Consider the following 11,632-nt stretch of genomic DNA (forward strand, 5'->3'; position numbering starts at 1 on the left):
CTGGTTGAGAAGCAGATACATTTATCGTTCTTAGCAGAAAAACAAGAGATTAATACAGAAGAATTGGTAATCTTGTTCACAACGTCTTCCCCCTCAATTGGTAATATTAATACACAATGAGTAACTTGGCCACCAAGTTTTCCATCTCCAAATTTGTTATGGTATCTTTATGACTTTATGGATGCTTTTGTTTCCTTGTTTTGGTTTAATTTTCATTCACTTCCAACCTTTACCCCTAAACAACTCAAATCTTTGAAAGCTTTTTTTTTTTATATAATTGAAAATAAATAAATGGGACAATTGCATTTTTAGTACCTTTATTTGCATTTAAAAGAGAACGTAGACCCTATATTCGTTTTTCGAGAAACATAACCACTAAGGGTGTTGAAATTACAGTTGACCCCCTTACGACCAAACAAAAAACAGAAGCCAAAATGACAGATTTAACCCGATGAAGTCTGCAATAGATATCTTTAAGCTTGATTTCAAATTGACGTCAAAAGGGAGACTTCAAAGTAAGTCTCCTTTTTAATTATAGGTTAAATGTTAATTTTAAAAATTATAAAAAATAATTTGGTTAACCGTTTGACCAAATAATAACCACATAGACTTCCTGCATTGTAATAAAATAATTTTACATATAAACTAGTCAAATTAAAGGAGGTAAAGCTGATTAGGTTAAAATTATTTGATTTAGGGTTTGCTTAAGTAGACTTCTCTGTAGACTATTGGTGGTTGACTTCAAAGTAAGTCTACTCCTTAATGTTCGGTTAAATTTTAAATTAAAAAATTATAAAAAATAATTTGGTTAACCGTTTGACCAAATAATAACCACATAGACTTCCTGCATTGTAATAAAATAAATTTACATATAAACTAGTCAAATTAAGGGAGGTAAGGCTGATTAGGTTAAAATTATTAGATTTAGGGTTTGCTTAAGTAGACTTCTCTGTAGACTATTAGTGGTTGACTTCAAAGTAAGTCTACTCCTTAATGTTCGGCTAAATTTTAAATTAAAAAATTATAAAAAATAATTTGGTTAACCGTTTGACCAAATAATAACCACATAGACTTCCTGCATTTTAATAAAATAAATTTACATATAAACTAGTCAAATTAAGGAAGGTAAGGCTGGTTAGGTTAAAATTATTTGATTTAGGGTTTGCTTAAGTAGACTTCTCTGTAGACTATTAGTGGTTGACTTCAAAGTAAGTCTACTCCTTAATGTTCGGTTAAATTTTAAATTAAAAAATTATAAAAAATAATTTGGTTAACCGTTTGACCAAATAATAACCACATAGACTTCCTGCATTTTAATAAAATAAATTTACATATAAACTAGTAAAATTAAGGGAGGTAAGGCTGATTAGGTTAAAATTATTTGATTTAGGGTTTGCTTAAGTAGACTTCTCCGTAGACTATTCGAGGTTGACTTTCTTATGCCATCAACTAGTAATATTATATTATTTTAAGCTCACCGATAATTTAACCAAACCGATAGATGAAACTAACCGAATGCGTACCAATCTAACCTAACCGATGGCAGTAACCATATAAATACTTCTTTCTGTAGGCGAACCCTAGTTTGTATGTGCTTTCTCTCTCTCCACAATTTCTCTCTCTAAAATTCCGATATTGTTGCTCTCTAAAATTCAGATTCTATCCTCATCATTTATCGTCTTCGAAACTGAAGGAGATCTCAGATAAGTATTCTCATCATAGGAAGTCGGCTATTTGCTTTTGTAATGCTTTAGCTAATTTTGTTCGAAAATATATATGTTCTCATAGTTTTTTGTTCATTTTGCACACAGATATGGGGTTATACAGCTACACTCAGCCATCTTCTAGTTCTTTGCAAGTATGGAGTGAAGGTCCACCCGAAGTAAACTTCACTGGCCTGACAGTTGGAATTCCTGATAGATGTTTATGCGGAAGGGAAACCGTTATGAAATGTTCCACCACAGCCGACAATCCTGGAAGGATTTTCTTTGGATGCAATAACCATGAGGTTGTTATATTTTATGATGGTTTATTCATTTGGTATAATTATTATTTGAGTATAGATAATATTCTTATGGTATATTTACTTCTATGATACGGTATAGGATGGAGAGGACCATATTATGAAATGGTGGGATGAGGCTATAATGCAAGAACTTCAAGCAATGAGAGGTGGACTTGATGACCAAAGGGATTCTATTACAGCCATCAAGGAAAATGATGAAATGCTATGGGTTCAGCAGGAGCTAGAGAAGGTGAAAGATCAGATGAAGGAATTACGTCTGTTAATTCGTCGTGTACGCGGGGTGGTCGAGAATGTCTTTATCGCCGGTATAATCTTAATTGTTGTATTAATCTCTTTTGCTTCGTAGATCTTTCAATTAAAATCTGTGAACCTCTCTTTATCGTGGCCGTTTGTTTGAATGGCGTATTTATGTCTGTAATCTGTGAACTTGCTTCTCTGTTTCTGTAATATTTAGACGATATCGTTGACTTCATTACTTGACCTATTTAGTAGACTTCTCCCGTATACATTAAGAAGTCAGTCGACGTAGTCTATGCGTTAATGATTTACGACGCGACGGTTTGTGTTATTAATTATGTAACTGTTCATTGTAACCGTTTCGTCTCGTATATATAAACCAGCCCGGGGCCTTTTGATTATTTTAAAACTGCAACCAAAAAAGTTATCAGTAAATCATTTCTTCTCTTTAAAAAAAATAGTACGTAGTTCGTCTTGAAAGTCTTGGACGACGACGCTTAATTGGAGACTGATCACGGTTGGGTAATTGAAATTTTCTCTATATCACTACAATTCATTATATCATTCACGTTTGTTTTGTTCTTAAATACGTTCTACATCATATCACTTTTTACTTGATATCATAGTTTTCCCAGCCATCATAGTTTCCCCAGAAAGAAGTTTACTTGATAAGTCTTCAGCACATTAGTACAAAAATTAATTTGATTTGATGGATTATTGACTCCTTTAAAGCACGTTTTAGTTTCCCGAGAAAGAAGTCTACTTGATAAGTCTTCAGCATATTAGTACAAAAATTAATTTGATTTGATGGATTTGCAGTTTAAAGTACGTTTTAGTTTCCCCAGAAAGAAGTCTACTTGATAAGTCTTCAGCATATTAGTACAAAAATTAATTTGATTTGATGGATTTGCAGTTTAAAGTACGTTTTAGTTTCCCCAGGAAGAAGTCTACTTGATATGTCTTCAGCATAATAGTACAAAAATTAATTTGATTTGATGGATTTGCTGACGGTTCAGTTTCCCGTGGAGAAGTCTGCGAGAGAAGTCGTCAACATAATCATTACAAGGTATTAATTGATTTGACGTTAGTTGGCGGGAAATTTTTTATTTTTTAATTTAATGAAGCGCGGGATCCGGTTTTAATTGGTTTCTTTACAAATTCTTCATAGTTTTCCAGTTCTGATTCTAATTAAACGGTTTCGGTTTTATAAAACCGAGATTCTTTTAAAATTTTTTAATTTTATGACTTAAAAACGGAGATAACTATGATAGTTATCTCTAATTCTTACTCGTAAGGAAACTCTTCGCTTCCGCTTTTCTCTGCCGTTTATCTCCGCCGATTCCGACGAACTCTGCCGCTTTTCTCCGCCGCTTATCATCGCTACTGTTCTCTTCGATCAAACTGTACGAAGTTGTGTAATCCAATGTCATGCCGAACATTGTCCTCATTGAATCTTGGATATGTTGTGGGACAATACCATCTACTATTCCTACCCGGTTTACAAAAAGCTGCCCAATATATTTGGAGGTGGAAAGCTTACGGTGAGCTAGGCGGTCCACAATAGAACATGTATGCACGTTCAGATATTTGGTGACCCAAAAAGTGGTTGGATCATTCTTCACACTGGCGACGACCCTCCACGTGCATCCTGGCACAGAGCATATTGCCACCAACCGAGTCTTTGTGGACTTCTTAATTTTGAAAGAGAATTATAACATTATAGCGGTCAAACGCACCTCTGTTATGACATCATGTTTGCATGGAAAGCATTGACCTACTTTCAATTGGTCTTTCCAAGGATTATTTAACTGTCCATGAATACCACCAACAAACGGTATCCCTTCTTCAACATCTACATCCAGGTCATCTCCATCGTCATCGTCATCTTCAAATTTCCCGTACTCACTGTAATCGAAATCCATGTCGTTAATATCTTTCGGCTTCTCATCTCTAGTGTCATGGAGAGCTTCTTGACATTCTTCTACACATTCATCCGCACTTGGATCTACATCGTCACCTACTTCACCCGTTGACTCCCCATCGTCCCCATCGTCCCCATCGTCTATAGAACGAGAATTTTTTATATCATTAACACATTCCTTAACCGGCTGTCCATCCATGCATCGCGTAGAGACGCAAAGGCGAACAACATTCCTACTACTAAAATCTATCAAGTTCTGAACTGATCTATCATTTGTGACATAGACAGGAGGGGTATCTTGGGGCAATTGCTGAAGCATCATCTCTGTTAAGGGATACGATAACTGAACCATCTCTGTTTCTTTGTCAATCTGATAATCTTCTACAGCCATTTCAAGAAGCTCAGCGTATGTACAACCGTGTCGCAAAAAAACATTCTCCCACCTTTGCGTCCATCCATATCAAAATGCCAAGATCCATTTCTCGTCACCCATACTCCGAAAACAACAGGTATTTGCGCCATTTACCTGAAAGAGTAAGCAGCAAGTCAAATACTCATTACACAGCTGACTACCCGTAGAAGTCTTAAATCAATAACCTAGATGCCTAACAAAACCAAAAACATGATTGATCCAAAAGTATAATATATTATCATGAAAAAAATATACAGAGGCAAAAACATAATCGATACAAAACAAATGAGGTACAAAATCAATAAGAACAATGTATAAATTTCAATTAAACACTATTTCATTTATGCGGACTTCACAGATAACTCCAACATGTTGACTTCCCAAATTAGTCTACCTTTATACCCTAACTGCCTATGAAAACCAAAAACTTGATTTCTCCATATGTATAATATGGATTCATGTCAAAATCATACAGAGGCAAGTAAATAACATATATCAAAGAATACATCAAGAAAATCTTAAAAATTATTCACCAATTTGCAATAAACACTATTTCATTTATTCGGACTTCACAGATAACTCCAACACGTTGACTTCCCAAATTAGTCTACCTTTATACCCTAACTGCCTATGAAAACCAAAAACTTGATTTATCCATATGTATAATATGGATTCATGTCAAAATCATACAGAGGCAAGTAAATAACATATATCAAAGAATACATCAAGAAAATCTTAAAAATTATTCACCAATTTGCAATAAATTGGTTTTCAAATAATGCTGACTTCATGTTCACATCAACGAGTAGACATAAAAACGACTATAAAAGGAAAACTACAAATGAAGTCTATTTCTTGGGATCTATTTTTGCAATTACAATTTTACAAAGCAGACTGCGAATGAAGTCTACCATAACCGGTAGACTTCTTTTGTGGTCTTCCTTTGTTAATTTTTTGGTTAGTTTTGTAATTAAATAGATAAAACAAGGTAGACTTCAACGGAAAGTTCAACAAGTTAACTTCAAATTTAGTCAACAATGGTTATTTTTGCAATTGACCAACCCATTGATTTTAAAGTAGACTTATGTCTACTAAGTAGACTTTAACTATCCGTCAACCAGAAAAAGTAAACTTCGTCGTGGTTAGTTTTGCAATTGACCAAGTTTGACTTTCGCCAAGTAGACTTCGTATGAAGTCTACATTAGTGATGACTTCGTTTGCAGTCTGCCTTGGACATTTTTGCAATTGACCAACAATTGCATTTTTGAGAAAGTAGACTTCTTTTGCAGTCAACTTATTATTTTAATATATTTTTAATATATTAATATTACGGTCAATGCTTAAATAGTTTGGTCAATTGCAAAAATAGTCACTATGGAAGTCTACTAGTTTATTATCGTAAGAAGACTTATCGTAGCAGTCTTCACTATGAAGTCAATAATTTGGTAAATTGCAAAAATACACCTTAGTAGACTGCAAACGAGGTATCGGTTAGAAGTATTTTAATGCAGTCTACACTATATTTTTTTGTTTTCAAATGAAATTAAGGAGACTGGAATTTTAGTCTACGGGCTCGAAACTCGATAAATTTTAAATTGCAAAACTGACCAAATAGTAGACTTTACATGATATTATGACGGTTGGACAAAGAAATGAAGTCTAATTTCGAGAAAATAACTAAGAAAAACACGAAATCGACCGGAAAATAACCTTATCGGTGGTTGTTTCGCAATGTCAAGCACCGAGGACGTCGTATTTAGTCACCACTGAAGAAACACAGCGCCAATTTTCCTTGTTCACGAGATATAACAAGATTAACGAACTTTCAATTTTTTAGATTAAAATGGAGGGGAGATAGAAGAAAATGAAGTTCTCATAGCATTGGGTGTTATTTAAGCTCACAAATTTGGGTTGTTGAAGCATTAAAAACTTCAAATTTGGTTGTTAATGGTGGTTGGAAAATTGATGTCGGTGGCACAACCGTAAATAAAAGAAGAAGATGAGGATATGGATGTAATAAACATTTTCGCAAGAAATTCAAATAAATCAGAAATAATGGCATTTCTGTGAATACATGGAATGACAGAGGATTTAATAGGGAGAAAGTGGCAAATGTTGGTGAGAGAAAAAAAGAGTCTAATTTTGCAATTGACTCAGATCAGGGGTTCAATTTTGCAATCGTCCCTAAATAAATACTAGAAATAATAGGAACAATCGAGGGGGAAACACTAGTTTCTTTCCAAGTTGTATGCCAAGTAATTCAAAATACTATGAAAATTCAACGTTCTTATGTACCTCGTCAATTCCCCTAATTTTCAATTGGCCGGATAAATGTCCTACACTGATTAGGTAAAAATTTAAGTGAAATTACATAAACGACTTATTACCATTGTCAAAATTGGAAACATAAATGTGACAGAGAACTAAAGTAAACCACACTTTCTCAAGAAGCCAAAAAATTCCCTATCTATCCTAACCACAAAACTCAAAAGTGACAAATAAAAGAATGGAAAAAATGTTATCTCATCTTCCTTGTCTTATTTGCTGCATCGTACAGTACAGTACTCAGTATAAATTGAGTTCTTGAAGATGTTGTCCTATATATGTTTCACAAAGCAGACAACTATCTCCGACAGTCGTTTTATCCCGTACCAGTGTTCTACACATGCCTACATCAAAATGTGCGTTTCAACACTTCATCAACGCCGAAATCGTCGATCAGCATCGTACCACGTGTCGATTTCCCACGTTCAAGCTGAAGATCCGCAGCGGCGCCGACGGCCACCATTACGACGACTCTGTCGTGACGTTTCTTGGTCCTTGATCTCCACAAGTATCGGAGCATCACCACGATCTAAACGACGACGGAGGAGGATAAGCTTAGGTACAAAACAGCGAGCTTAAGTACTTGGGTCAACAAAGGATAAGCTTACCCACGCATAAAATCAAATATTTTGTATGTAAAATAAAATTTTATTAAATTATACTCCCTCCGTTTCAAAATATAGGATGTTTTGGAGAATTTTGTTGTTTCATAATATAGGATTTTTTCAAATTTCAATGCAACTTTTAGATTAGTTTAGTATTTTATATTATGCAGTATTGTTTCTGATTGGTTAAACTTGTTAAAAGTAAAAGCTTCTTAATCTGCTTGCTTTGCTTAAAACATCCTATATTTTGAAATGGAGGGAGTATATGAAATGTTCATGATATTATTTATATATGCCTTAAAAAGAATTTAAATACATACATTTATAAGTTTATAATTATAAAGTTTATTAAAAGAAATTTTCACATATTGCATTAAAATAAATTTTGGTTTTAAATTTAGCAAATCATTTCTAAATTCTAAAAATGCTAAAATAGCATCATGCTTTTAATCTTATACTCTAAATACTAAACCATATTTCTTTAAAATTGTACCCTAAATGTAAAATATAAAAATATAGATAATCATTAGAAATGGTGTAAGCTTTTTTTGGCATAATGACGGATGGAGTAAGGGTTACAGGAAAATAGACATGAGTTATGATTGGCAACTCAAACAATACTAAAGCTTGTTTTTGTACATGTTAATCTACTATAATTTAGACCACTTTTAAAGATTGACATATGTCTTTGATGAAAGTATTGAGGTTACAATATGTATGTATATATATATATATATAATGTTTTACAATAGGTCTCTGTAAGTCCTTTGATCTTCAAAAGGATGTTGTAAAGTTTGGGAAGTGATTCCAAAGAAGCATAAAGAAATATGTGATCTTTTGACCATTTATATATGCATTACACGGTAAAATTAGGCTCAATTTTTTTATCAATATGCAAAGTAAAATATTTTTTTTTTGTAATGGGGATAAAGAACTTTTAAAAATGAAAAACAAAGCAAATTTACAAAACATAAACTTGGAAATATTTTGTAGTTGAAGATCAGAGGATTTAAGAGGAGAAATCTAAGAGACTTACAAGTATAATATTATGAGTGAATGTTCAAAGCCAAAGAGATTGTGTTTTAGGAGTCAAGCATTAGGCTCATCTTCATCACTTAAGACTTCCAACTATAGTTTGAAAGTTAAAAAAAATCACATTACAAAACAATCCAAAAACTTTAATTCATGACTATCATAAAACATAATCCTTTGAAAGAGGCTAATTGATATATCATGGTTTTTGTGGTTTTTAACCATGATATAAGGAGTCTTTTAGTGTCTTTTCATTTGTTTCTAGATTGTTTTTGAGTCTTTACAGGTTTTTAGCATGAACGGAGCGAAATGGAGCAATTTGGATCGTTTTGGAGCAATTCATCAAGGAAGAGAAGTTGGAATCGGATCAAAGCAATGGCATCGATTGACACCACACAAGGTGACATCGATCGACACCCCTCTCTGCCGACAAAAGACTTCAAAATTGAAAGTTTTACAAATCTGCCCCAAAGTCTTCCATATTTGCAACATAAGTCCCTGACGTGTTTTAGGACACATATATATAGTTTTTAGGTTTTCCAAACTTTAAGTTTTATTCTATCAAGTTTTATTTTTCTGCAACCCTGTGAGATTTTGAGAGCTTTGGAGAGAGAGAGATCTGGTTTGTAGAGAAGAATTCTTGAACTCCTTCTTACTCTTTTAATTTCAATTGCTTATTATTCAGAATCATGTCTTGTTCTTCATTGAATATGTCTGAGTAGTTTGCTTGTTAGATTCAGGGTTTTTCATAGGATTTTTATGATTTATTAGATCTGTTTATTTAGGATTCATTATCTTGCTAGATCTTCATCTTACGTTGTTCTTAATATTAATCCTTGATTGGCCATCTAGAATTAATAATCTAGGAAAATAAATTGATATGAGAATATAATTGATTTTCCTCATAAAACCTTTTGATGAGCAAAATTATTTCTTGCAAAGAGATTTGATTTAATAATTTTGTGAACGATCTAAACCTGTTTTTAAAGCTGATTTTTAACCTAGAATTTTACAAAGAGATTTGGATTTTATGGTTTTAAATTTGGATATTATTTGCAGTGAGAACTGATTTAATTTACAAAAGTGTTTAGAGTTCTAGATCTGTTCTTAATTGTTTGAATCCTATTTATTTATTGATTTAATATTTCATAATTTCCTGAGAAGTTCCCTAGACCTAGCTTTTTAATCTTCTGAATTTACAACAACTTTTATTTAATATTTTGCATTGCTTTTATTTTAAATCAAATTAATTTGTTTAGTATAATTATAAAACTCTATAATTTATTATGTAGTCTTGAGTCCTTGTGGAATTCGACCCCTAAGTACTACATTGACCTCTTAATTTGAGAGAGTAGCTCTAGTTCTTGGAGACATACAGTTCCGTTCTTCAAAGAAGCTACCCAGCCATGAGATAAACCTATAGTTACCATTGCATCAGTAACATCGCCTTGGTTTTCACTTTCTTCTTTAGGGTACAATTTCTGCCATGGGATAGTAGGCCAATACACCAACTCACGAGGCGCCTTTTTTGCCAAATGATCATAACTACTTTTTTCACTGGTATGATAGAGATATTTTAGTTTTCCGTGACCCGCTCCACAAAGTTTAGCGATGTTTGATTAATAGTCTTGTGGATTAGTCGGTTGTTATTTAAATTTATAGTAATTTATCAAGGTGCTCTATTAAGATTGTAGAAAAACTTTCTATATGAGCAAAAAAGAAAACATGTATGTATATATACCAAAAATTTCACTCAGCTGTCCCATCTGAAACAATACAAATCCGACACTATAAGGAACCGGCAGTGTCGATCGAGAAAAAGAATAAAAAAAAATAGAGACTGACTCAGCTGGACATGTAAAATCACACTCGCCACATAAACAAAGTCTCTGTACAACAGCTTTCACACTGACACTGGGAGCTAGATCCTCAGCTGCATAAACCAAGACCATATCTGAAATTTCATCACCAGCTTCTGCGCAAGATACTACGTGAGTATTTTATTTAGAAGTATGATATCGACGACCTTAAACCTTGTTGGTTTACCTACGCACCACTCGATTGATTCACCGTTTGATAAATAAAATAGTTTTATTACGTGCCTATAAAGTAAGTAGTCGACGGATTAGTACTATTCAGTGTGCTGACATACCGACGATATGGAAAACAAAAGCACGTTGAAAAAAAAACAAAAGCACGATTCAGTAAATAATGCAAAATTTGTTTATATCTATCAACAAGTTCTCAATTTTTTTTAAAAACCAAAATCTACATTTGTAATTAAAGATCTTTCGACGGTCTCTAATTCATATATGAAGATAAGAAAATTCCCTACCGCCTTCAACTCAACCGTTACGTTGTAATATTTCTAGATTTTGTAAGTTGAGTCATCGAAGCTAAATCATACATACTGTTGAGTCCTCAAATTTTTTTACAGTATTAAAGAAGAGGTTTGAATTGAACTTTTAGATATATGGAGAAAATTTTATGACGCCTAGAGACCTACATGATTTAATAGTTAGTTTACAAAAAATAATAACACATGAACGTACAATATCCTTAGAATAATATAGTGTGAGAAACACATCTATATGAGGAAACACTTTATGTTAGTTAGTAGAGATTAATATAATATAACTCACCAACATCTTTTCAAACACTCCGTTTTATATAATTAAAAAGATTAAAGTTTTATGCAGAAAGATCATTTATCTGACTTTTTTGATTTTAAGTGTTTTTTTTTTTTTTTGTCTTTAAGTGTTTTATCGTCGGCTAAAATGGTTTAAATAAAGTATTAGATGTTGTTATCAATATAAAATTAAAAAGAGTGAAAAATTAAAAGTTATTTTCGATGTTTTAGTTAAATTTTCTTATAACTTAAAATGGAGTGAGTATCTATTATTTTATCGTAAGACTGATGACGAGCCAACAATCAATTTCATGGATTTCGTAACATATGCAAATGGAGACTTGTACCACTAACTCTTATATCTTAATCAATTGGTAACTTATTTGCAGTTCAATCATAAAAATAATTTATAGCCTATACAAGCTACCTAGACATATTAACTTAT

The sequence above is a fragment of the Camelina sativa genome, chromosome 17 (assembly GCF_030686135.1).
Source record: "Camelina sativa cultivar CO46 ecotype springtype chromosome 17, ASM3068613v1".
NCBI lineage: Eukaryota > Viridiplantae > Streptophyta > Magnoliopsida > Brassicales > Brassicaceae > Camelina > Camelina sativa.